Below are 27,121 nucleotides of genomic sequence, written 5' to 3' on the forward strand. Positions count from 1 at the left end.
TGCCTCTGATGAGGATACTTATATCTCAGAAACGGAAGATATTACAGACCTGAAAATTGGTACTTTTGATCTCTTTTAAAAATAAATAAACACTTTTTTTTTGTTTTTGGAAAATCCAATTAATGGGGATGAAAAGGGGGGTGAATTTTGAAAATGAGTGCATCTATATCTCATAACTTTTAAAGTTTACAGATGTAAAAATTGGTATTTAGAATCTTCATTAAAAATAAAGAAACATGTATTTTTTGTTTTCGGAAAATCCCAATAGGAGGGGTGAAAAGGGGTGAAAAATGGGTTGAATGCCTTTAATGAGGATAATTATATCTCAGAAACTGACGATATTACAGACCTGAAAACTGGTGTTTGGAATCTCCTTTAAAAATAAAGAAGCACGTATTTTTCGTTTTTGGAAAATCCAATTAATGGGGGGTGAAAAAGGGATGAATTTTTAAAATGAGTGTATGTATATCTCAAAACTTTGAAAGTTGATAGATGTAAAAATTGGTATTTAGAATCTCCTTCAAAAATAAAAAACACGTATTTTTTGTTTTTGGAAAATCCAATTAATGGGGGGGGGGTGAAAAAGGGATGAATTTTTAAAATGAGTGTATGCATCAAAACTTTGAAAGTTTATAGATGTAAAAATTGGTTTTTAGAATCTCCTTTAAAAATAAAGGAACATGTATTTTTTGTTCTCTGTAAATCCCAATAGGAGGGGTGTAAAAGGGTTGAATCCCTTCATGAGGATACATATATATCTCAGAAACTGAAGATATTACAGAACTGAAAATTTGTATATGGGATCTCCTTTAAAAATAAAGAAACACGTATTTTTTGTTTTTGGAAAATCCAATTAATGGCGGTTAAACTGGAGTGACAAATTGGGTTGAATTTTTTGAAAGACTATATCTACAGAATATCTGAGAAAGGTAAAATATTACAGACGTAAAAAGTGGGTATTTGGTATCTCCTGTAAATGTAAAGAATCATAGGTGATTTGTTTTTGGGAACTCCCCTTAAAGGAAATAAAAAGGGGTGACATTTTAAAATGAGAATTTCTACAGTAAATATCAAAAAACTTAACATGTTACAGAAGTGAAAATGGTACTTTTATCTCTATTAAAAACAAAAAACGTGTATTTTTAGTTTTCGGAAATACCACTTGGGTGGAAAGAGGGGGGGGTGTAAAAGTGACTGAAAATGGTGTCGATTTCTTTGAATTAGGCTACTGATATCTCAAAAATGAAGATGTTACAGACGTGAAATTTGATATTTGGAATCTGCTTTAAAAGTAAAGAAACACGTATTTTCGGAAAATCCAATGAAGGGGGGGGGGGTGAAATAATTGAAAAATTAATTGACTTAATTGTATGAGAATACATACATCTGATAAAAACTAAAGTTGTTACAGACGTGAAAATTGGTATTCGGCTCTCCTTTAACAACAAAGAAAAACGCGTTTTGAATGGGAAAACATCTTGGGCGGCGGTAGTGAAAAGGAGTTGAATTCCTTTCATGAGGACACTCAAATCAAAAACTGAAGAAGTTAAGAGTCGTGATAATTGGTTGGTATTTAGAAGATCATTTACTATTAAAGAAACAAGTATTTTTTGCCGGAAAATTCACCTGCGGGGGGGGGGGGGTGAAAGGAAGTGAAAAGGGTGAATTATTTTTATGGGGATACTTATATCTCAAAACTGAAGGTAATAGACGTGAACACTGGTGTTTTGAATCTCCTTTAAACAAAAATAAACACGCCTTCATTTAATTTTTCTTTGGGGGGGGGGGGGTAAATAAACTTAACGGCGGTGGTGTGTAAAAGGAGGTGAGACTAATTGATTTTACTGTTCATAATGTACTTACAAGGAGCCTCCGTTGCTCACTCAGCAGCGCGCCGGCCTCTCACAGCTGGGTTCCGTGGTTCAAATCCCGATCACTCCATGTGATATTCGTGCTGGACAAATCGGAGGCGGGACAGGTTTTTCTCCGGATACTCCGGTTTTCCCTGTCATCATTCATTCCAGCAACACTGTCCAATATTTCATTTCATTTGTCATTCATCGCTCATTGCCCCAGAGGAGTGCTTCGGCAGCCGGGACAATTCCCATTGTCGCCGATAGATGGGGCTTTATTCATTCCATTCCTGACCCTGTCGAAGGACTGGAAACAGGCTGTAGATTTTCGATGTACTTATTCTGATCATAAACCGATCATTTTTAATCTTTCCTGGGTTCGATTTCAACAGACATCTTTTCCTTCGGAGAACATTCTTAGATTACAGCAGACTCTCCTGGCATATAAATAAAAATTTAAACACGTTTGAAATAAAAGATAGGAATGAGATTGACCGTCAAATTATTCACCTCTATAATAAGGTCAATAATGCACGGAAGTATGTCATTCGTATCGCCAGAAATCCCCCACACTCGCCTACGCGCGACAATGGTGCTGGTCACATTGTCAACAATGACAATGGTAGCAGATGTAATTTACCGCCAAGTAGCGGTCTTGCATCTTGCTGTGGGGTCCAGAACATCTAATAATAATAATAATAATAAAATAATAATATTCCTGACCGTCGTCAAATTGTGCAGGCCGCGCTGGAAACGGGTCCTGGCCTGGTAATGACTACGAATACAGTCAAGCCGCGGGTTCAGTACCGCCAATGCACCCAAGACGACACCACGCCGGATGTCCTTCAGGATTTGATCCATACTAAAAATGCTTATAGGAAAAGATGGCAAAGATTTAGGGACCGAACTGACAGCGTGGAATACCTAGACCTATCTCGGGAAGTACGAAATCGATTGCTGGACAGAAAGATTGAAAAATGCGAGGAACTTTGCCGTAATCTCTCAGAAAACGAGTCAGATCGCGAATTTTGGCGGATTCTCTCAGAAAACGAGTCAGATCGCGAATTTCGGAGGATTATATATAAAACGTTAAGCATTTAATTATAAATTTCAGTATAATACCGTAGCGAAGCACGGGTATCTTGCTAGTCTATATATATAAAATAACTTGTCCTGACTGACTGACTGATTCATCATCGCCGAGCCAAAACTACTGGACATAAAGAAATGAAATTTAGCGGATATATTCATGTTAAGATGCAGGTGCTCGCTAAGAGAGGATTTTTGGATATTCCGTCGTTAAGGGGGTGAAAAGGGGGATGAAATTTTAAAATGAGTGTATCTATATCTCAAAATTTTAAAAGTTTACAGATGTAAAAATTGGTATTTAGAATCTTCTTTAAAAATAAGGAAACACGTATTTTTTTGTTTTCGGAAAATCCCAATGGAGGGGTGAAAAAGGGTGAAAAGGGGGTTGAATGCCTTTAAACAGGATACCAGTACTTATATCTCAGAAACTGAAGATATTACAGACCTGAAAATTGGTACTTTTGATCTCTTTTAAAAACAAAAAAACGTATTTTTTTGTTTTTTGAAAATCCAATTAATGGGAGGGTGAAGAGGGGGTGAATTTTTAAAATGAATGAATCTATATCTCAAAACTTTGAAAGTTTACAGATGTAAAAATTAGTATTTAGAATCTTCATTAAAAATAAAGAAACATTTATTTTTTTGTTTTTGGAAAATCCCAATAAGATGGGTGAAAAGGGGTGAAAAAGGGGTTGAATATCTTTAATGAGGATACTTATATCTCAGAAACTGAAGATATTACAGATCTGAAAATTGGTGTTTGGGATCTCCTTTAGTATTTTTTTGTTTTTGGAAAATCCAATTAATGCGGGGGTTGAAAAGGGGGTGAATTTTTAAAATGAGGGTATCTATATCTCAAAACGTTTAAAGTTTATAGATGTAAAAATTGGTACTTAAAATCTCCTTTAAAAATTAAGAAACATGTATTTTTCGTTTTTGGAAAATCCCAATAGTAAGGGTGCAAAAGAGTGAAAAAAATGGTTGAATGCCTTTAATGAGGCTACTTATATTTCAGACCTGAAATTTGGTATTTGGGATCTACTTTAAAAATAAAGAAACAGGTACTTTTTCGTTTTTGGAAAATCCAAATAATGGGGGCTGAAAAGAGGGGTGCATTTTTAAAATGAGTATGTCTACATCTTAAACCCTTAAAAGTTTACAGATGTACAAATGGGTATTTAAAATCTCCTTTAACAATAAAGGAACACGTATTTTTTTGTTTTCTGTAAATCCCAATAGGAGCGGTGTAAAAGGGTGAATACTGGGTTGAATGCCTTTAATGAGGATACATATATATCAGAAACTGAAGATATTACAGAACTGAAAATTTGTATATGGGATCTCCCCTAAAAATAATGAAAGACGCATTTTTTTGTTTTCGGAAAATCCAATTAGTGGCGGTTAAACAGGAGTGACAAATTGGGGTGAATTTTTTCAAAGACTATATCTACAGAATATCTGAGAAACGTAAAATGTTATAGACGTAAAAAGTGGGTATTTGGAATCTCCTGTAAATGTATAGAAACATAGGTGATTTGTTTTTGGAAACTCCACTTAAGGGGAACTAAAAAGGCGTGAAATTTTAAAATGAGAATTTCTACAGTATATCTCAAAAAACTTCGCATGTTACAGATGTGAAAAATGGTATTTTTTATCTCTATTAAAAATAAAGAAACGTGTATTTTTAGTTTTTGGAAATACCACTTGGGTGGAGGGGGGGTAAAAGTGACTGATAATGGTGTTGAATTAATTAATTCGGCTACTGATATCTCCTAAATGAAGATGTTACATACGTGAAATTTGATATTTGGAATCAGCTTTAAAAGTAAAGAAACACGTATTCTCGGAAAATCCAATGAAGGGGGGGGAGGGGGGGGTGAAAGAATTGAAAAATTAATTGACTTAATTGTATGAGAATACATACATCTAATAAAAACTAAAGTTGTTGCAGACGTGAAAATTGGTATTTGGATCTCCTATAAAACAAAGAAAAACGCGTTTTTGAGGGGAGCGTGAAATCATCTTGGGGGGTGGGAGTGAAAAGGATTTAAATTCCTTTCATGAGGACACATGAATCAAAAACTGAAGAATTTTAGTCGTGATAATTGGTATTTAAAAGATCCTTTACCATAAAAGAAATAAGTAATTTTTGCCGGAAAACTCACTTGGGGGGGGGGGTGATAGGAAGTGAAAAGAAGTGAATTATTTTTATGGGGACACTTAGGCTATATCTCAAAACTGAAGGTAACAGACGTGAACATTGGTGTTTGGAATCTCTAAACGCAAAGAAACACGCCTTCTTTTAATTATTTTTTTTTGGGGGGGGGGTTAATAAACTTAATGGCGGTGGGGTGTAAATGGAGGTGAGACCAACTGATTTGACTGTTCATAATGTACTTATAAGGAGCCTCCGTTGCTCAGGCGGCAGCGCGCCGGCCTTTCACTGCTGGGTTCCGTGGTTCAAATCCCGGTCACTCCATGTAACATTCGTCCTGGACAAAACGGAGGCGGGACAGGTTTTTCTCCGGATACTTCGGTTTTCCCTGTCATCATTCATTCCAGCAACACTGTCCAATATTTCATTTCATTTGTCATTCATCGATCATTTCCCCAGAGGAGTGCTTCGGCAGCCGACACAATTCCTATTGTCGCCGATAAATGGGGCTTTATTCATTCCATTCATGACCCTGTCGAGTGACTGGAAACAGGCTGTATATTTTCGATGTACTTATTCTGATAATAAACCGATCATTTTTAACCTTTTCTGGGTTCGTTTTCGACAGCCATCTTTTCCTTCGGAGAACGTTCTTAGATTCCAGTAGATTCTCCTGGCATATAAATAAAAATTTAAACACATTTGAAATAAACGATAGGAATGAGATTGACCGTCAAATGGTTCACCTCTATAATAAGGTCAATAATGCATGGAAGTACGTCAATCGCATCGCCAGTAATGCCGCACACTTGCCTCCGCGCGACAATGGTGCTGGTCACATTGTCAACAATGACAATGGCAGCAGATATAATTTACTGCCAAGTAGCGGTCTTGCATTTTGCTGTGGGGTCCAGAACATCTATAATAATTATAATTATAATAATAATAATAATAATAATATTCTGGACCGTCGTCAAATGTGCGGACCACGTTGGAAACGGGTCCTAGGCCAGGTAATGACTAGGAATGGAGTCCGGGCGCGAGTTCAGTACCGCCAAGGCATTCAAGACGACACCACGCCGGATCTCCTGAAGGATTTGATCCATATTTAAAATGCTTATAGGAAAAGATGGCAAAGATTTAGGGACACAACTGGCCGGGTGGAATACCTGGACCTAGCCCGGGAAGTACGAAATCGATTGCTGGAAAGAAAGATTGATGTTCTCCCAGGAGGGTAATATAGTAAGTGAGATTGAATCAAGGTGTAGTAAAGCTAATGCAGTGAGATCGCAGTTGCGATCAGCAGTATTCTGTAAGAAGGAAGTCGGCTCCCAGACGAAACTATCTTTACATCGGTCTGTTTTCAGACCAACTTTGCTTTACGGGAGCGAAAGCTCGGTGGACTCAGGATATCTTATTCATAAGTCAGAAGTAACAGACATGAAAGTAGTGAGAATGATTGCTGGTACAAACAGGTGGGAACAATGGCAGGAGGGTACTCGGAATGAGGAGATAAAGGCTCATTTAGGAATGAACTCGATGGATGAAGCTGTGCGCATAAACCGGATTCGGTGGTGGGGTCATGTGAGGCGAATGGAGGAGGATAGGTTACCTAGGAGAATAATGGACTCTGTTATGGAGGGAAAGAGAAGTAGTGGGAGACCAAGACGACGATGGTTAGACTCGGTTTCTAACGATTTAAAGATAAGAGGTTTAGAACTAACTGAGGCCACAACACTAGTTGCAAATCGAGGATTGTGGCGACGTTTAGTAAATTCACAGAGGCTTGCAGACTGAACGCTGAAAGGCATAACAGTCTATAATGATAATGTATGTATGTAATCCACTTACAGGGGGGGGGGGGGAATTGAAAAATGAGTTGAATTATTTGTATGAAGATACTATTATCTCAAAAACAAAAGATTTTGCAGGCGTGTAATTGGTATTTGGAATCTGCTTTAAAAGTAAAGAAACACGTATTCTCGGAAAATCCAATGAAGGTGGGGGGAGGTGAAAGAATTGAAAAATTAATTGAATTAATTGTACGAGGATACTTACGTCTTAAAAAAAACTAAAGTTGTTACAGATGTGAAAATTGGTATTTGGATCTTCAAAAACAAAGAAAAACGTGTTTTGGGGGAAAATCATCTTGGGGGGCAGGGGTGAAAAGGAGTTTAATTCCTTTTATGAGGACACATATCTCAAAACTTGAAGATGTTAAGAGTCGTGATAATTGGTATTTATAAGATCCTTTACTCTTAAAGTAACAAGTATTTTTTGTTGGAAAATTCACTTAAGAGGGGGGGGAGTGTGAAAGGAAGTGAAAAAAAGTTAATTCTTTTTATGGGGATATTTATATCTTAGAATTGAAGGTAACAGACGTGAATATTGATATTTGGAATCTCCTTTAAACATAAAGAAATACGCCTTCTTTTGTGGGGGTGGGGGAGATCCACTTAACCGCTGTGGGGTGTAAAAGGAGTCGAGACCAATTGATTTTACTGTTCATAATTTACTTATTATGGTCATAAAGTGATCATTTTTAATCTCTCCTGCGTTTGTTTTCAAGAACGATCTTTTCCTTTGGAGAACATAATGTTGGATTACAGTAGATTCTCCTGGCATTTAAATAAAAATTTAAACACATTTATAATAAACGATAGGAATGATATTGACCGTGCAACTGTTCACCTCTATAATAATGTCAATAATGCACGGAAGTATATCACTCGTATCGCCAGAAATGACAATGGCAGCAGATGTAATTTACCGCCAAGTAGCGGTCTTGCATCTTGCTGTGGGGTCCAGAACATCAATAATAATAATAATAATAATAATAATAATAATAATAATAATAATAATAATAATAATAATAACCTAAATTCAAGTAATATCACCCACCCTAATAATGATGATGATGATGGTGATAATGTTCTGGACCGTCGTCAAAATGTGCGGACCGCACTGGAAAAGCGTCCTAGCCGGGTAATGGCTACGATTGCAATCCGGCCGTGGGTTCAGTACCGCCAAGGCACTCAAGACGACACCACGCCGGATCTCAAGGATTTGATCCATATTTAAAATGCTTATAGGAAAAGATGGAAAGGAAAGGATTAAGGGATCCAACTGACCGGGTGGAATACCTGGACCAAGCCCGGGAAGTACGAAATCGATTGCTGGAAAGAAAGATTGAAAAATGGGAAGAAATTTGACGTAATCTCTCAGAAAACGAGTCAGATGGCGAATTTCGATAGATTATATACAAAACATTAAGCATTCAATTATAAATGTCATTATAATACCGTAGCAAAGCACGGGTATCTTGCTAGTTTATGTATATAAGAAGAAAACAAAGGTCCAATAATACTTCCCTGTTGGACTCCCTCTCTTAATCATTACAGGATCAGATAACACTTCACCTACTCTAATTCTCAGAGTTCTATTTTCAAGAAATTTAGCCACCCATTAAACCATTCTTTTGTATAGTCCATTAGCCCTAATTTTCGTCTCATGATCTACCCTATAAAATGCCTTGGATAGGTTCATAGCAATACAGTCCTTTTGACCTCCTGAATATAAAGTATCTGCTATATCTTACAGTAATCCTAAAAGTTGAGTTTCACGGGAATAAACTTTCCTAAACAAGAACAACCTTCTATCAAACCAGTTAGGAATTCTGCAAACATGTGTAATATCAGAAAAAATGCTTTCCCATAGCTTACAACAACACATGTCAAGCTGACTGGCCTGTGATTATCCACTTTATGTTTGTCCCCCTTTCCTTTGTACACTGGGCCTACTATTGCAACTCTCCATTTATTTGGTATCGCTTCTACATGCAAACAGTAATCAAAGAAGTATTTCAGATATGGCACCACATCTCAACCCATAGCTTTTGATACATATCCCCAGAAATCTGTTTATTCCCAGTTAATTCCTCAGAGGTGTTCAGGATCGATGCATTTACTAGATGATGATTTGTAATATATGCCCATTAGCCACGTGCCAAGGAGCAGTGGCACTAGAGTTGGAGGACAGCTACTGCTATTTATTCTTAGAATAACATAGCACCTGTCTGGTCTCACTTTTCTAACAGCTAATAAATGTTACAAACATCAAAATAGTAGCATAATTCTGCTGCTGAGCCAGGTGAAAGAGTGAAGCTCACAAACTCTGTAAGGAGTACTTGAATGTATTGTTACAATGAATCATTCTTAGTAGAACTTCACCAAGAGCTTGGAGGTTCAACACTACTATGGGCAGATATCACGTTCAGCCGCCATACATCACTGGTTCACATTCAAGGAAAACATGACTCACATTGTGCGAACACAAAATTCTCCGACCCATAGTAAGTGGTTATGCAGAGATTGTTAGAGATGGGTTTACTCTACAGGATGATAATGCTCATCAACATCCAAGCAGCAGCCATGAATGGATACCCGGACAGATGTGGGATCTGCAGAATGGACTGGCCAGAGATTTCCCAAGACATGAACTGTACAGAGCACGTGTGGATCTATCTTAAAAGAGCAAATTTACAACAGTCAACATCCACCACTAACAATTCAGGCCCAAAAAAATGCTGCTATTGAGGAACAAGACTGTTTGACTCAAGAAATTCTCAATGATTTGTCACCTCCTCTAAATTTGCATGCCCCGTCGCATCCAAGAGTGCCTCAGGATTCGTGGAGTAGCAACATGTTATTAATTCGTGTGAACATGTTAAAAACTGTCTTTAATTTGTGATGTTCTAATGGAGGAGGTTCCTTCATTTGTTTGGTTCAGTCACATACAGAGTTTTTCTTTTCTTGTACTGGGTTGAAGATTACAGAGAGGTGTAAGTTTTCATTGCATTTATTATTCTACCTTTCACATTGAATAATAGGCTATATCAGTTCTAACTCAACACAACAGAATCTGGTATATGGTTAACTTCTTTTAATCAGTGTGTTTAAAGTTAATTTACCACCTCTTTAAGTTCAATAATCCAAATTAACACTTTCTCTGGTGACAGCCACTGTACTTTTACATTCTACATACAGCAGATGTTCACAACTTTTTCCACTTCTTTCAGTACAACCTTCAGAGGAGGTGACAAACTATGCAACAATGCCTTAGTGATGAATGAGACAGTGACTGCATCAAATATTAGGATTCAAATAACATACTTCACCTAAAAATCAAGAGATGAAAATGGAAGGACAATACTGCAATTATTTCATGCAGATTATTGCCTTCTTTACTTATGCAGTGATAATCAAAGGCTATGAAAAACAAGCAACAATCCAAAATGTAGTGAAGAAAGGTTGCAGTTTGTCCCATCTCCTTTTCAATATTTATACAGAACAGGCAGTAAAGGAAATCAGAGGAATTTGGAAAGGGAATCACAATGCAAGGAGAGGGAATTAAAACTCTGAGATTTGCCAATGATATTGTTATTGTGAGTCTGCAGAAGACCTGGAGAAATTGCTGAATGGTATGGACACAATCTTGGAGAAGGAGTGCTAGAAGAAAATAAATAAATCCAAAATAAAAATAATGGAGTGCAGTCCAACGAAGTCAGCTGATGCAGGAAATACTAGATTAGGAAAAATGAAATGTCGTATGGCTTTTAGTGCTGGGATATCACAGGAAGGGTTCGGCTCGCCAGGTGCAGGTCTTTCCATTTGACTCCCTTAGGCGACCTGCGCGTCGTGATGAGGATGAAATGATGATGAAGACAACACATACACCCAGCCCCCGTGCCACTGGAATTAACCAATTAAGGTTAAAATCCCCGACCCGGCCGGGAATCGAACCCGGGACCCTCTGAACCGAAGGCCAGTATGCTGACCGTTCAGCCAACGAGTCGGACACTAGATTAGGAAATTAAATCATAAAGAAAATAGATTAATATTGTTACTTCGGTAGCGGAATAACTAATGGCAGAAGTAAGGAGGACACAAAATGCAGACTAAAACAAACAAAGGCCTTTCTTAATGAACGAAATTTGCTCACTTCGAGCATTGATATAGGAATTGGAAAGACGTATTAGGAGACTTCTGTCTGGAACATTGCACTGTATGGAAGTGAAACATGGGTGATAACTAGCTCAGAAAGAAAGAGAATAGAAGCTTCTGAAATGTAGTATTACAGAAGAATGCTAAAAATGAGATGGGTAGATCGAAGCACGAATGAAGAGATACTGAATCAAATTGGTGAGAGGAGAACGATTTGGCAAAATTTGACTGGAAGAGACAGAATGAAAGAATATATCTCAAGACACCTAGGACTTGTTCAGTTGGTTTTTGAGGGAAATGTAGGCAGTAAAAACAGCAGGGGTAAACAAAGGAATGATTATGACAACCAAATTGGAGTAGATTTATGATGTAGTTAGTAGTTATGTAGAAATAAAGAGGTTGGCACAGGATAGGGTGGCATGGAAGCTGCATCAAACCAGTCTATGGACTGATGACCTGCACAACAACACTTAAGTGGAAAAGAAAAACACACAGTCCTGAAAGCACTTTTAGAAACTTTTTCCTTTTCAGAACCTATCATCTTTCTTCAAAACATTGTTAATGGAAAATAGATTGCTTTATTTGCTCTACACCTCATAAACAAGCCAACCCTGTGTCACATAGAGTGCGTCATGTGCTTAGACCAGCCAAAATGAATTTTGCCAAACCAGAAGATCTGTAGATAATGGGGTGCAATATGGTCAGCGCAACAACATCAACTGCATTGCTTGGCTTCATGACCAGTCTTCTACTCATGTATGTTGCAATATATGTAACTTCGGCTGCTATTTGCTACTTAAAACTCTGATTCCGAGCGAGCTGGCCGTGCGATTAGAGTCGTGTAGCTGTGAACTTCCATTCAGGAGACATTGGGTTCGAGTCCCACTGTCGGCAGCCCTCAAGATAGTTTTACATGGTCACCCATTTTCACACCAGGCAAACGCTGGAGCTGTAACTTAATTAGGGCCATGGTTGCTTCCTTCCCACTCCTAGTCATTTCCTATCCCATCGTCATCACAGGACCTATCTCTACTGGTGCAAAATAAAACAAAATTTTTAAAAATAAAAAAAAAACACTGTTACAAAATTTGCAACCTGATTTCTATATACTAGCACTACAGTGATGAGCAACAATTAGAAATGGGTATAGTTTTGACAAAAGAGAGAGAGAGAAAGAAAAAAAAAAAGCTGTTTTCGGCCCAATAAATGTAATAATAATGTGTAACACATGACTGGAATGTTGGCAAACCTCACACTGGCAGTACAAGTAACAGCTGACCACAGGATGGGCAAGCATTTGATTGTGGCCAGATTATATCAGTGCTAGGCGTACGGGTTATTCCGTCTCTGAAGTCGTGCAGGCACTGGGCATTCCATGGGTCACTATGTCAGGATTGTTGCACGAGTATGTGAATTCATTGAATACCACCACCACCACCACCACCACCACCACCACCAACTGCTGTGAAGTATAATGTATTGATGACTAAGGTCACCATCAGCTAGCTCAGATGGCAATTGGAGATAGATGGGAGTTGATTACAGCAGATCACTAGCACATTCAATGTTAGATAACAATGAGATGTGAGCAGCTATGCCATCTGCAACCATCTTCCTATAATAGGGCAAAGGGTACATCTGCTCACCGCATGTCTGTAGGGGCAGTACCCGACATGAGTAAAGGAACACTGTCTTCGGACTTTCAAAGTATGGGAAAAAGTAACCTGGTCAGATAAGTCCAAGTACCGGTTGGTTCATGACGATGGCAGGGTATGCGTGTGTCACCCAAAATAAGACAAAGAGTCCCTCTTGCCAGAGGGTTACAGCTCAGCCAGTGGTGACGATTTCCTCGTATGAGGCCTGTTCACGTGGGAGGAAGTGGAAACCCTACTGTATCTCCCAACATCCCTCACCAGGAATTTACAGGAACCTGCTGTCTGATCACATCCACCCATTTGTTCGCCTCCAGCACTCTGCAGGAAACCTTTTCTTGTAGCTTAACAACGCATCAGTACATTGCTACAAAATTACAGCCAATTGGTTCAATGAACACTCCACTGTCATGAGGGTGCTTGCTTAGTTCTCAACCTCAATCCTATAGAGCGCATTTGAGATGTTATCAAGAGGAATCTGCGTACCCTGGACCCTGCTAAGACCAATCTCCGTGCATTATGGGAGGTTGTGCAGCAGTCATGGCTCCTTAATGCTTTTGTTCCCTTGTGGAATCAATGTCACACCACATCAATCCACCTCCAATCACACCTTATTTGTATCAGAAGAGCTTATTTTACATTACTCATCTTTAATTATGTTAAAAACTTGTACCCAAAATAAGATCCATACACCATGCTTAACAGGAATGAAATTGTAATGAAGTGTAAGACATACGAATATGAAACTTTACACACATCTTTACGAACCTCTCAAGTTCAGATTACAGATGTTCAATATATCCTCCATCAATGGTGTATTAGTATCAAAGAATAAAAAGTGTGAAATCTGGAAATATGAAACCTTGAAGATGCAGTTGATTAGCTCTCCATAATCCAGTCGCTTCCCATTTAGTTTTGGAAATACAAACACCTTTAACTTCTCTGACATGCTTTGAAATAACAATTACCCTATAGTACATGTGTCATAGATATTTCAACTCCTATCAAGCCTTTCCTACACACAGCCAAGTGTTCCTGCAACTACTTATTTCAAAGGAAACTTGTGGAAATACTACAAGGATGTTTAATAAGTTTTTAACTCTACAGATCTAAAACTAAATCAATAACAATTTGAAATTATCATACATTTACACATATGATACTTCACTAACCCCTCATTGCAGCTGTGACTGGTTTCCTAGAAGGCACTTTTGGTTTTGGAAAGGTTATTCCAGTGAGGCTAAACTTGTAGGATTCCAGCAAGATATAGCAGATATTTTAGATTCAGGAGGTCAAATGGACTGCATCTCAATTGACCTATCTAAGGCATTTGACAGGATAGATAATGGGAGACTACTCATGAAAATGAGGGCTATTGAACTGCACAACAGAGTGATTGAATGGATAGCTAAATTTCTAGCAAATCGAACTAACGAGAATTAGAGTAAGTGAAGCATTTTCTGATCGGTCCTGCAGGGCAATATTATTGGACCATTATGTTTTCTTAGGAATATAAATGATATGAATAAAAAATTAGAATCACAGATAAGGCTTTTTGCAGGTGATGTTATAACTGTGTAGAGTAGTAAATAAATTACAGGATTGTGAAAGACTGCAGAAAGATCTCACCAATGTTGTGAGATGGACAACAGACAATGGTACAGTGGAAAATGTGATGAAAAGTCAGGTTGTGAGTTTCACCAAGAGGAAAAGTCTTCTCAGATTTAATTACTGTGTTGATGGTGTGAATGTATCCCAGGGGAAACAATGTAAGTACAGGGTGTTTCAAAAAGAATATACGTATTTTGAATGCATATATTTATTCAACTGTAAGACATACAAATATGAAACTTTACACACATATTTACGAACCTCTCAAGTTCAGATTACAGATGTTCAATATGTCCTCCATCAGCGACACGAACAACATCACATCGATACTCAAATTCCTCCCATACCCGAGCAAGCATGTCCGTCACTGATGTTACGGCAGTACGGATCCGGTTCTTCGCAGGGTGTCAAATCCGGTGACCGTGGAGCCCAGCTGAGACATGCTAAGTCGCCAGCTCCTTGACGACCAATCCAAGAAATAAAGTTGCCTTCGTGCAGCCTCGGAAAGAACCAGTTTTGTAACATAGCCAGATACAGCTGACCGTTAACCGTGTTCCCATCAAAGAAGAATGGGCCGTACAGAGATGATCGGGATATCGCACAAAACACATTGACTTTGGGAGAATCTCGTACATGTTCAATGACTGCATGTGGGTTCTGTAGGCCCCAAATTCGAACATTGTGTTTGTTCACCTGACCACTAACATGGAAAGTCGCTTCATCACTGAACACTATGCATTGTGTGAAAGTGTTATCATTGTCGATAGTGTCAAAAATCTCATTACAAAATGCCACACATTTGCGTTTGTCATCAGGACGCAGAGCTTGTAACAGCTATAACTTGTACGGCTCCATAACCAACCGACGCCTCAAAACACGCCAAATTGTTGCTGTAGGAAGTTGTAACTCCCAACTGCCACGACAAATTGATTTTGAAAGACTACGTTGGAAAGCAGTTTTAATTCATGCAATATTTTCTTCAGGAACACGATGGCAGCCAGGACTCTTTCCTTTACATACAGATCCTGTATCTACAAACTGTCGATACCATCTGCGAATGTTCCACCCATTCGGAGGGTCAATTTGGTACCTCAACCTGAAACGTCCTTGCACTGTAATCATGGAATTGCACTTCGCAAACTTGAGAACACAAAATGATTTCTGCTGCGGAGTAGCCATTTTAAACATATGACAGTTCATAAGTAAAACAGAAGACAACTGACATCTAGCGGCTATTAATATAAACTAGACTATGCATTTGTATCTCCAATAGCCGAGCCGAGGCGCAGCGATCCATAGTTTGGACAAAATAATACTTAGTAATACGTATATTCTTTTTGAAACACCCTGTACTTTGGGGTTAATCTAAGGAGAGATCTTTATTGGGGAAATCTCATAAACTAGGTTGAAAATAAAGGTTACACATCTCTTTGTATGTTTACAAGAGTATTCAGGTGTTGCAGTAAGGATGAAAAGGAGAGGGTATATAAGCCTCTGGTAAGATCTCAAAGTATGGTTCCAGTGTATGGGACCCACACCAGGATTACTTGATAGAAGAACTGGAAAAGATCCGAAGGAAAGCCACACGATTTGTTGTGGGTGCTTTCCGACAAAAGAGTAGTGATACGAAAATATTACAAACTTTGGGGTGGGAAAACTATGGGAGCAAGGAGACGAGCTGGAATGATATTAGTAGATGAATAAGCTTGAGTGGAGCTTTTAAAGGTAGTAAAGATCGTAATATGAAGATAAAGTTGAAAGTCAAGAAGACAAATTGGGGTAAATATTCATTTATAGGAAGAGGAATTAGGGATTGGATTAATTTATGAGTGAAATGTTTGATAAATTTCCATGTTCTTTGAAATCATTTCAGAAAGTACTAGGTAAACAACTGATAAGGAATCTGTCAACTGGGCGACAGCCCCAAATGCAAATCAGTGATGACTGATTTAAGTAGCCATGATGACTATAGAATGGCCAGCTTCATTTCCCTTTAGGTTGGCAATTTAATTCAATTGCATATTGAGCAATGTTTAAGTTGTATCTGAAAGGGTCATCTGTTCAAGTATTCATTAACAGTAACAACTTTGGTAGCATCTGTTAAGAAAATTCAGAACATTGAGGTAAGCTGAAATATTCAGTTGTTAAAATTCCTTCCCTCCTTAAATTGGAAATACATACCATGTCATATATGGGCAAACCCTCACTTAATAAGCAACCCAAAAAGTTCAGCAACATAGTTCGGAACGAACCGGTGGATGGGGGCACAAACTGACAATGAGTGCAGATATGGTTGCCAAGTTTGGACACACAGTGATTATGTTTTATAAGTACTTTAGACTGAAGTAAACAAAAAATTATTACAAAATTTTACCTTTTATTACATTTCTTTCACATTTACAATTATTTCATAACACAGAGTGGTGACAGATGAACACTGACCTCACACAGTGCCATCTCTTGTCATTTGCTTGATTGTCAAGAACCACTAGAGGTTTGTGAACCAGTAAACTGGCTTGTTACGAAAATTTTGGTTAATCCATATTGCCTAGCATTACAAATATTTCTTTAGAATGATGAATACGAGTTGTTCATAAAGTTGTTTTTTTCCAAGCAGTATCTCTATTTTGGCACTGACATTTAATTTTGCAAGAACATTGAGGAATGCGTAGGTCAAGTCATAAGTCATGGCAACTAATTTTTTTTCTCGTGAACAGGAGAAAACACGGAAAATCTAAGATATGCATTTGGAAACATACGGTATGTACTTGCATATGATGCCACTAGATGGTGTACGTAAACAACAGTGTGGGTCTAAGCATGCCCCCAAGTTCAGTGTGTGAGTGAGAGCGTCACAAAATGGAAGTCAACAAGCAGGAGCAACGATCATATATTAAAATAGCAGTTCTCCACAGCAGAAGTGCACACCAATGCCATGCAGAGCTGCGGGAAGCATTAGGTGTGCATGCCATGCCCTATAGAACAGTGGCCCAATAAAGTTATGGTAATCCTGAAATACAATGTTCAAGGTGTTCTTGTGTGTCATCCAGTGTGTGAGGGGCACACTGTCAATGCAGTTTATTACAATTCCTTTTTGTTGTACCAATTGCGCCGTGCAGTGCAAACCAAACTCCAGATCTTTTGGACAACGCCATAATCCTACACTATAACGTGACAGCTTACATAGCAGCCATCGTTCAGCGCCGCTTACAACGGTGGGGATGAGAGGTTCTTCCACACCTGCCTTATTCGCCTGATCTGAGCCCATGTGACTATGATCTAATCCCCAAAGTCAAGAAGCCATTATGTGGAAAATGGTTTGCTAACGACGACGACATCGTAACAGCATTTCGAAGAAAGGTGTCGCACGTTAGCGATACACATGCAGCGAATGGTATTCAGCGCTTGCCCCACCGCTGGCAATGCACAGTGGAAACCTTGGGTGATTATTTTGAAGGTCTGTAACCAGTGGAGACCTGTACTTTGTACGTAGTCTTTTGTATTTGCTGTCTACACCATAATAAAACAATGTTTACTAAAGGCCTGTGTTCTGTCACTTTCCTACGAGAATCTCCTGAAGTCAGAATTTGTCTTCAGGCACTATGCATAAGTACATGCCCTATATTTCCAAATGCATAAATTAGATTTTCCGCGTTGTCTACTGTTTACAAGTGATTATTTTCATATTGACCGTATTGATATTCATTTATTAAATGTTAAACAATTAATTTATTGAAACCACCTATTCAATACCAGAAAATTGTCTAAAAAGATGTAGGTATTTTCAAATTCAGTCATTAAACTACCTTTATTAATAATCTTTAAGATTTGAAGGTTCTGGTCTATGGTGGTGAAGTTATGCCCCGTTTCTTTCATATGAATGCTCATAGCGGAGTGTTTGTTGTGTTTGGATGCGCTGTAATGTTCTAAATATCTTGTATGAAAGCTGCGTCCAGTTTGCCCAACATAAGAAAATTCACATTAGGTGCATTTGAGTCTATAAACTCCTGAATTAGAGTATCGGTCGTGTGTTGAATTTACTGTATGGGAGTTCAAGATATATTTCTGTTTGTATTACGGGTTTTGAATGCAATATTGATGTCCTGTTTCTTGATTGGGTTGGTGATTTGACACAGAGCCAGATTTGTGAAATATTGAATAGGTGGTTTCAATAAATTAATTGTTTAACATTTAATAATTGTCTCCTGTTTGCGAGAAAAAATAGTTGCTATGACTTATGACTCAACCCTCGTATATTTTGATTTCTTACATCCCATTTTTATATCTTTATTCTATAATCTGTTACATTGCTCGGTATTCACTCCATAAACCTCTACTAATGAAAAACACAATTCTGATTTCCTATCTGCAGTTGGCATTTTAATGTTCCTTGATTCTACAACTCTTGCCTTCAAATCATTAAATACAGTGAAAGACCCACAATCTGGGATGATCTGGAATTCAGCAATGCCAATTTACCAAATACACAGAGTTATCAGTTAAAGAGAAAATCATTAAGGCCACGGCCGCTTCCTTCCCATTCCTAGGCCTTTCCTATCCCATCAGAGCCATAAGACCTATCTGTGTCGGTGTGACATAAAGCAAGTTGTAAAAAAAAAAAAAAAAAAATTACAGAGAAATTCTACTTGAAGGACATGCCATAATTTTAAAATAATATGAACAACAATCTAACAAACTAAGGAAATGTAGTTACAATAAAGCGTAAATACATAGATATTATAATTACTATTATTATTATTATTATTCTGGCTAGTACGTGCAAACATAAAGTAAAAATGTCTTTACATATTGAAATATTAAAAGGACTAATAGCAAGAAACTACCAAAATTGATTCATTCAAATTAAAAATGCAAATTCATTGCTGATCAAGCAATTAGGAAGGGGATGATGTGCTAAACAGGGATTTTTTTTTAAATCACATGTGCCTTTGTTCCACAAAATCTCTCAATTTTCAATCCATTATTAAGTCCAGTACAAGCAAGGTGTGATCATAAAGCCTGTACAATCATTTGACTTTGCAGTCATGAAACCAAATTCTGTGAGCCCTCCAGTCTAGGACTCCAACACGTGCGTAATTATCCAGAAGAGATCTGAGCAGTTCAAAGCTTAGTGGGCAGTCTTGCAAGCTGCCAAATCTTAGGCGTCACATAAGAGTTCAATGTCCTTAGAAATACCACTGATTTTAAGAGATACTGAGGGCTAGAAATCTTTCTGAAAAGGCTATCTATCTCAATGTGCCAGTAAATTTAAACACACTTAAATGGCAGCCAAATGTACCATGATTCAAACTCACAACTTAGGGAACACTAAGATTTCTTTAATTGCACAATGACGATGCTGAAATATGCAAGCAACAAGAATGGCAGGGTGAGGAATAATACTATTAACTGAGATAATCATTATAATAATGTTGAAGAGTATCACTGTTCACTATCAACGGATAGAGCAGCATTGATATTAAATATGCTAGCTTGAGATAAATGGACTGATCATGCTGTAGACAGACTGAAAATTCTTACACTGATTTTGAAGGACAGCATTTATCAATATGACCCAAGAATTAAGTATTTGTATGCGATTCTGCACACTAAAGCTACAAAACAATTTCGTACCAATTCTGTTGGGCAGACGAGTAAATCATATCATGCGATACCACATTCGCAGCATCGTACCAGTAAATTCTGAGAGTGATGTAATGGATAGTAAATTTTGCAATACTAATTATATAGTCAACATTTACGAGTACAATCACAATTTTACATTGTGGGAACATATGAAAAAATTTGTGATATGATGTAGTTCAGCTCTGTGATAAGTCCTTCAAATATATCACACAAGTGAATTGATTATCCATCCACCAGCAAGTCCAGCTTTGGTCAAATACTTCACTGAAAGCTGGCTACTTAAAAACTGAGTTATTTTAAAAACTGTCCATAAATGCTGCAAACAATGCCGGCCCTGATGCTACAATCGAACAATGTTTACAGCAAGAAATATGGATACTGAATTAAACAAATTGCTAAACCATTTCTATGACAGGAAGCAAGTACATGTGTTGACTTTAACATGGACTGACTAAAGTTTGATTTGATAGCTGAGAAGAATTAGGGAAATCATTCCAGAACCACTAATAACTTTCCCTAGCTGCTTGTAAAATGTTGCTTTAAGAAGTGCAAAGTGATGCCACTTTATTTTAAGGGCTAGCATCGTACCGGTAAATTCTGTGACTGATATAATGGGATAGTAGTACATCTTGCAATACTAATTATTTAGTCAACATTTATGAAAACAGTCACAAGGGATTTGGCAGACAACAATCCTTTCTATGTAGAAGTGTCAAGTCTAATATTCTGTATCTATACTGGAGTACTTGTAATTAATAAAGGCTGGAATTGGGAAGGAAAGAGTCATGACACATATAAACCGTTTGAGGATTCACTTGGAGTTGAAGAGGAAAAACCATGCACAAAGTTTGGCAAAGAGTGGGAAATTACCCTATTTCTATTATCGGTTTCCCTTAGGATGAAAACTGTACCCCATCTTCCGAGCAAAAATCGAGATTTATGTGTAAAGTGTAAGTTTGTATTCCAAAGATTTCTGACGATGATGATGATTATGATACAATGCTGGACAGCAAAACAGAAGATAACTGGAAAGCTCAAAGAAAATCTGCTGAAGATACTTGCTCTGTCCATCATAGGATCTCTTTATCATAAGAATAAATCCCATGACAAAATCGCTGAAAAGCACTGGTTTCATTTCACAGATAGCCTTGTGGCATTAACACACTATTGACTGAGATACACCGAAGCCTTAAAAAATCCTTGTTAGCAAAGATAGAATTAGCCGCAGAAATCAACCAAACTACATCAATTCAATCCAGAAAAGTCACTTCCAACAGCAAAAGGTCTCTTCTCCACAAAGTTTGGCATTCACAAGAAGGTATCAAAATAGGGATTGAGTGAGTTGGCTATGTGGTTTGGGCTGTGTTCTTAAGTTGCATTTGGGATATGGTGGGTTGAAACCCAAATACCAGTAGCTCTGAAGCTGGTTTTCTGTAGTTTCCTATTTTCATACCAGGCAAATGAGGTAGCTTAATGAAGCCGAGAGTTCCTTCCTTCCTAGTCCCAGCCCTGTGCTATCCCATTATTTTCATAAGATGTGTGAGCCACTGCAATGAAAAACCAAGAGATACTACTACTACTACTACTACTACTACTACTACTACTAATGTATCAAAATTGGAAAACTTGTAATAAAAACTCAACTGCATTATCAAAATGATTAATCATTAGAGAATATCACATCCATAAAAAAATAAGCAGTGAAGTACTATTTCAGCAAAATAAAACCTTGCACCTTTCAAATTTACTCATTTTTACAATACATGAAAGAGATTAGCACTCTACCTTGCAATTATCACAAGTATCAAACATTTGAAAGGCAAACCAAATGTAACAGAAGTAGGATGAGAAGATGTGCATGAATAAAGTTACATAATAGAAAACTTGTGACTGAGATTTGAATTTAAAAAAGATATTCAACTGACCACCACAGTTAAATGAATGATCACCAAGCGAGGTGGCTGTGCGATTAGGGTCACAATATGAGCCTGCATTCAGGAGACAGTGGGTTTGAATTCCACAGTCAATAGCCCTGAAAATCGTTTCCCATTCTCAAAACAGGCTGGGGCTGTACCTTAATCAAGGCCATTTCCACTTCCTTCCCACTCAAAGCCCTTTCCTATCCCATCATCGCCCTTAAGACTTACCTGAGTCAGTGCGACGTAAAGCAAATAGTAAAAAATGATCCAACGGTAAGAACAATGGAAGTCAAACAATCCACCAAGCTGCCTAGACAAGAAGCAAGGAGTGAAACTACACACTACCAACCTTGCAAATATTCCAACCGTTTTCTTCTCCAGATATGCTGAACACATGAAGTTCAATGGCACCCCAGTATATCATTATTATAATTTTCTCTATGCTTGTCCAGTGCAAATTTTATGAATTTTTGACTTATTTTTACTATCAAATTGCTACAGTGAATAGAAGAACATGCTCCTAAACATTCAAATAATTTGCAAAATATGTAAAATGAAACAAGCTGAATTTTCTTCTACATTATGAAATAGGACAAAGGAAAGGAACAAAAGGGTTCCAACAGTGTGTGTTCAACCATATACAGTGGGGTGAGGTGGCGGCAGCACCAATGCAGTACTTAACCATTTTCTCACAATTCACCAGTTCAGAATTTTGGATAAAGCAAAAACCAATAGGCTATGTGTCTAATTAAATTGCTTGAAATTTGAAAGTCAATAACTATCATCTAACATATGAAAGCATCGTTCATAAGAAATTACCAAAAATCATGAGCTATTTTTTCACATGTCTCTACAGTAATGCAAATGTCTAATCAATTTGTGTGTAGGCACCACAGTGTAACAAATACACTATGGTAATCTAGTATTAACTGAAAACCTCACAGTAATATATGTTATTTATTCAATGTACTCTGCATACAATGCTCTTGAACCCTACTTCTACACAGCTATCATGTACCCGCTCACCTCCACTACATATGTTTAAAGGTAAACGAGTATCAATATTATAAAAATATCCCAGAGATATTAAAGTTCTATATGTATATGTGAGGATTTATCATTTTGTTCAAAATTTACCATTTCCATAAATATAAGACAGCATACATGTCACAAGATCTCCTGAACAAACTTCTGAGCTGGTGGAGTCTCTCTTGAAACAACTAAATGAAGAAATTATCATAAGATATGGTCTTCTATACTATAACACCACCAACATAAGAATGTATCACTGAGCAATGCGATCTGCATTTGGATGCATCCCGTATAGTAATGTTATTGGTTTCACGCTCCACTAGCTACTGCTACATTTTTTGGAGATACCAAGGTCCCAAAATATTGTCCTGCAAGGGTTTTTAACTTGCCAATAAATCTATCAACAGAGCCAGGATGGAACCTGCCAACTTAAGCTCAGAAGGCCAGAGCTCTACCGTCTGAGCTACGGTACTGGCAATGCTCCCAAGATCTCCTTCCAACTCTTGTATGGTGCTCATCCACATCCAGGACTGAACAAATCAGGAAAAATCTAAGAGTCAGGTATAAAAACCTGGTCCTTGTCAAACAAATTTATTAAATCCCAAACAATACCACATAGCAGTGCAGTACATAAAGAAAATAATGGAGAAAATCAGGTGACATGACCAGTCCAGACCAGACAGTAACGAGATATATTCATCACTCATTGATTTTACTCACTGTTCAGTTGTAGCCTATGCTTATAAACTTCATAATCTCCATCCTTCTTTTTTTTTTTTTTTTTTTTTTTTTTTACAATTTGCTTTACGTCACACCGACACACACAGGTCTTATGGTGATGATGGGATACGAAAGGGCTAGGAGTGGGAAGGAAGTGGCTGTGGCCTTTAATTAAGGTACAGCCCCAGCATTTGCCTGGTGTGAAAATGGGAAACCACAGAAAGACATCATAAGGGTTGTCGACAGTGGGGTACGAACCTATCTTCCGAACGCAAGCTGACAAATATGTGACCTAAACCGTACAGCCATTCACTCAGAAATAATCTATCTTTAACAAGCTACAGAGGTAGCAGAAACAAGAAAAGTGTGTTGCCCTCAGATTGGAATTTGGCAGTCACAATTAGAAAATTTTAGGCACCCCCACATTTTTTGTCACCATGTGACTGGGCTCTTGGAATTTGTCCAGACCTGTCCACATCTAGACCAAAGATTTTCTCAGCAGACATGTCATCTGGTCAGCAACACTGGTTGTCATTACGTTATTTAAGGTCCAGTCCAAGCATTCACCTGATGTAAAACTGAGCTATTATATTAAAGTGGTTGGCAAAGGGCTTTAAACACACCCCTCTCCTGATTTCACACTCTAGAGTTTCAAAACTTGTTCTGTGCAGCAAACTCGCTCTACATAATTTACTTATTCATTCAGGACATATTTAAATTTGTGATTTACCATCAAGTGAGCTACAGCTACACCGTACGGATGTCTTGTTACTAGAACCTTACTTAATTGCTCACACAATTATCAGTTGTGATACCAACTGTTGGTAAAAGCCATTGATTTCCTTAAGACATATATATGCCAAATGAAGCGACGCATAAGGGGTTTGCTGTCCTTTAGGTGGGGATTGTGTGTATATTAATTTACAGCATATATGCTGAGCAGTGTGGGTCATAAGGGTGGTATAGTTCATTTAGCTGTGTTTATTGTATCACAGTTGGTAATGACATCTGTGTTGAATTCTGGAAGTGACTTCATACATAATAAATTTCAGCCAAAATAAAGTTATGTAAGTGGTACGCAAGAATAGCTTCCCACCCAGACGGCTAGAACACACTGCAGTGGCATGCAGATCCCTGCTCTCTTGTTCCTAGAGGCTGTTGATGCAGGTGGTATCAAAAATGTTGCATGATTTCTAATATTTTCCTGTAAAAGTAAATATATTTTTAGAGCTGAGTCAGTCCAAAAAGTGCAATGAACACATCTGTTTCACGCTAGGGAGTTATTCTCTTGCTGTACTAGTAGGCTTAGATACTGTACAATAAAATTTATGATTTCCCACTTTTGAAGAATTTTACTGAATTACAGAATTCATTATAGACTGTTATGCTTTTAACATTCAATCTACAGGCCTCAATGAATGTATTAGGTGACTCCACAATTCTCTATTTGCAAGTAACTCTGTGGCCTCCGTCACTTTCACATCTCTTATTAAATCATCAAAAACCAATGTCACCTTGATCTCCCTCTACTTCTCTTACTTTCCATGACCAAGTCATCATTTTCCCAGGTAACCCATCCTCCTCCAGTCATTTTACATGGCCCTGCCACTGAAACTGGTTTATATGTATCATACAGCTACATCCATCAAGTTTATTCTTAGCTTTTATCTTCTTGTTCAGAGTACCTTGCTGCCATTGTTCCCACCTGTTTGTACCAGCAATCATTCTCGCTACTTTCATGCCCGTTACATCTACATTATGAATAAGACATCCTGAGCCCACCCAGCTTTCACCCCTGCCAAAAAGAATAATAATAATAATAATAATAATAATAATAATAATAATAATAATAATACTTGGAAACATTTGGAAATAAACAATATAAACAATAGGGAGAGAGATTTTTAGAAAGAAAGTGTTAAAAATGGAAGGATTCCAAGGTCAGCAGGGAAAGAAAACAGGCTCAAAATGGTCTGAGGAGAGGAAAAGGAGACATAGTACGCAGATGAAAGGGTTTTGGGGGAAGAAGGAACAACAAAGGATGAAGCACTGAAATTGTCACGTGGTCCCTCGAAGGCTCTAACGAAGAAAGAAAAAAAACTGAAATCCTAATTAGTACACACTGCACTGAGAGGCCACATACAACTAGAGCGAAAGATATAAATGCAATAACAATTCCAATACTTGACAGGGGCCTAACATCCCTAAAGGATAAAACAATGATAAAAGTTTCTTCGACCAACTGGCTACTCAAAATCACTCCAATTTCTAGCTACTTTTAGAAACTGTTAAATGAATAAAAATACAGCTTATCACTACTTAAGGCTGATCTTAAAACTTTGAAATAGCTCTCAATTTTATCAGTAAACTAAACATGAAGTACCCAACTACTCAATTCACTCGATACTGATACAACTAATTTCATGTGACTTAAGACAATTTTTTGTCCTTATTACAACAAGATAATCTTTCCACTGGAAACAAGTGACACAAATTGAAACATCAGACACTTCAGGACCAAAATCCAAATCCTCATTTCTAGTGTGACGACCATTATTGTCAAAACGACCAGCACACAATAACTTCACGGTGCACTTTTAACTTGTGGAAATTAATTTATATTGCCACGAGAAATACTTCTGGTAACACTCTGCTTCGCACTACATTGCAGAGCCTACCTTAATGCCTTAGTATCATTTATGTACCATTAATAAGAGGCCTTGTAGAGAAACTACTCAACTTCTAGATATACAATAGGCCTAGCCTATATAATTTAAAATTAAAAAAAAAAAAATGTATTATCATTCGTAAATTATCTAACTTTCTGCATGCTGCCTGATCTCACTTTCACTTCTTTGAGAAGCTTGACAGCTGGTCTTTCTCCTCTGTCTTAATTAATCAATTGCCTGTCTGACTCGTTGCCTGAATGGTCAGCGTACTGGCCTTTGGTTCAGAGGGTCCCGAGTTCGATTCCCGGTCGGGTCGGGGGTTTTAACCTTCATTGGTTAATTGCAATGGCCCAGAGGCTGGGTGTTTGTGCTGTCCCCAACATCCCTGCAATTCACACACCACACATAACACTATCCTCCACCAAAATAACATGCAGTTACCTACACATGGCAGATGCCGCCCACCCTCATCGGAGGGTCTGCTTTACAAGGGCTGCACTCGGCTAGAAATAGCCATACAAAATCAATTAAATCAATTGCCTACATTATTTAGCTGTCTGTATATACAAATTGTGTCCTCTACAAGCTTTATATATAGCCCAATTGCAAACTGCAGGCTATCTGTCCTGTGATTTTAGCCAGTCAGCTCAAGTCTATTTTAATAATCAATAGAATATCCAACTGTATTCATAACAGCAGTTAACTACCGTTATATTTTGGTATAAGTGAAGCGGTAACTATGAGTTTCATAGGTTTTCCATTTTGATCTTGAA

General features: G+C 37.8%; 1 protein-coding gene across 5 annotated transcripts in view; it reads right to left on the bottom strand.

The window, feature by feature from the left end:
• The window catches only part of CRMP (Collapsin Response Mediator Protein), a 486,710-nt gene that overhangs the window by 221,877 nt on the left and 237,712 nt on the right, over positions 1-27,121 (bottom strand). The gene's annotated exons all lie outside the window — the stretch shown is intronic.

Source organism: Anabrus simplex, chromosome 2, assembly GCF_040414725.1.
Source record: "Anabrus simplex isolate iqAnaSimp1 chromosome 2, ASM4041472v1, whole genome shotgun sequence".
In the NCBI taxonomy this organism is placed as follows: Eukaryota; Metazoa; Arthropoda; class Insecta; order Orthoptera; family Tettigoniidae; genus Anabrus; species Anabrus simplex.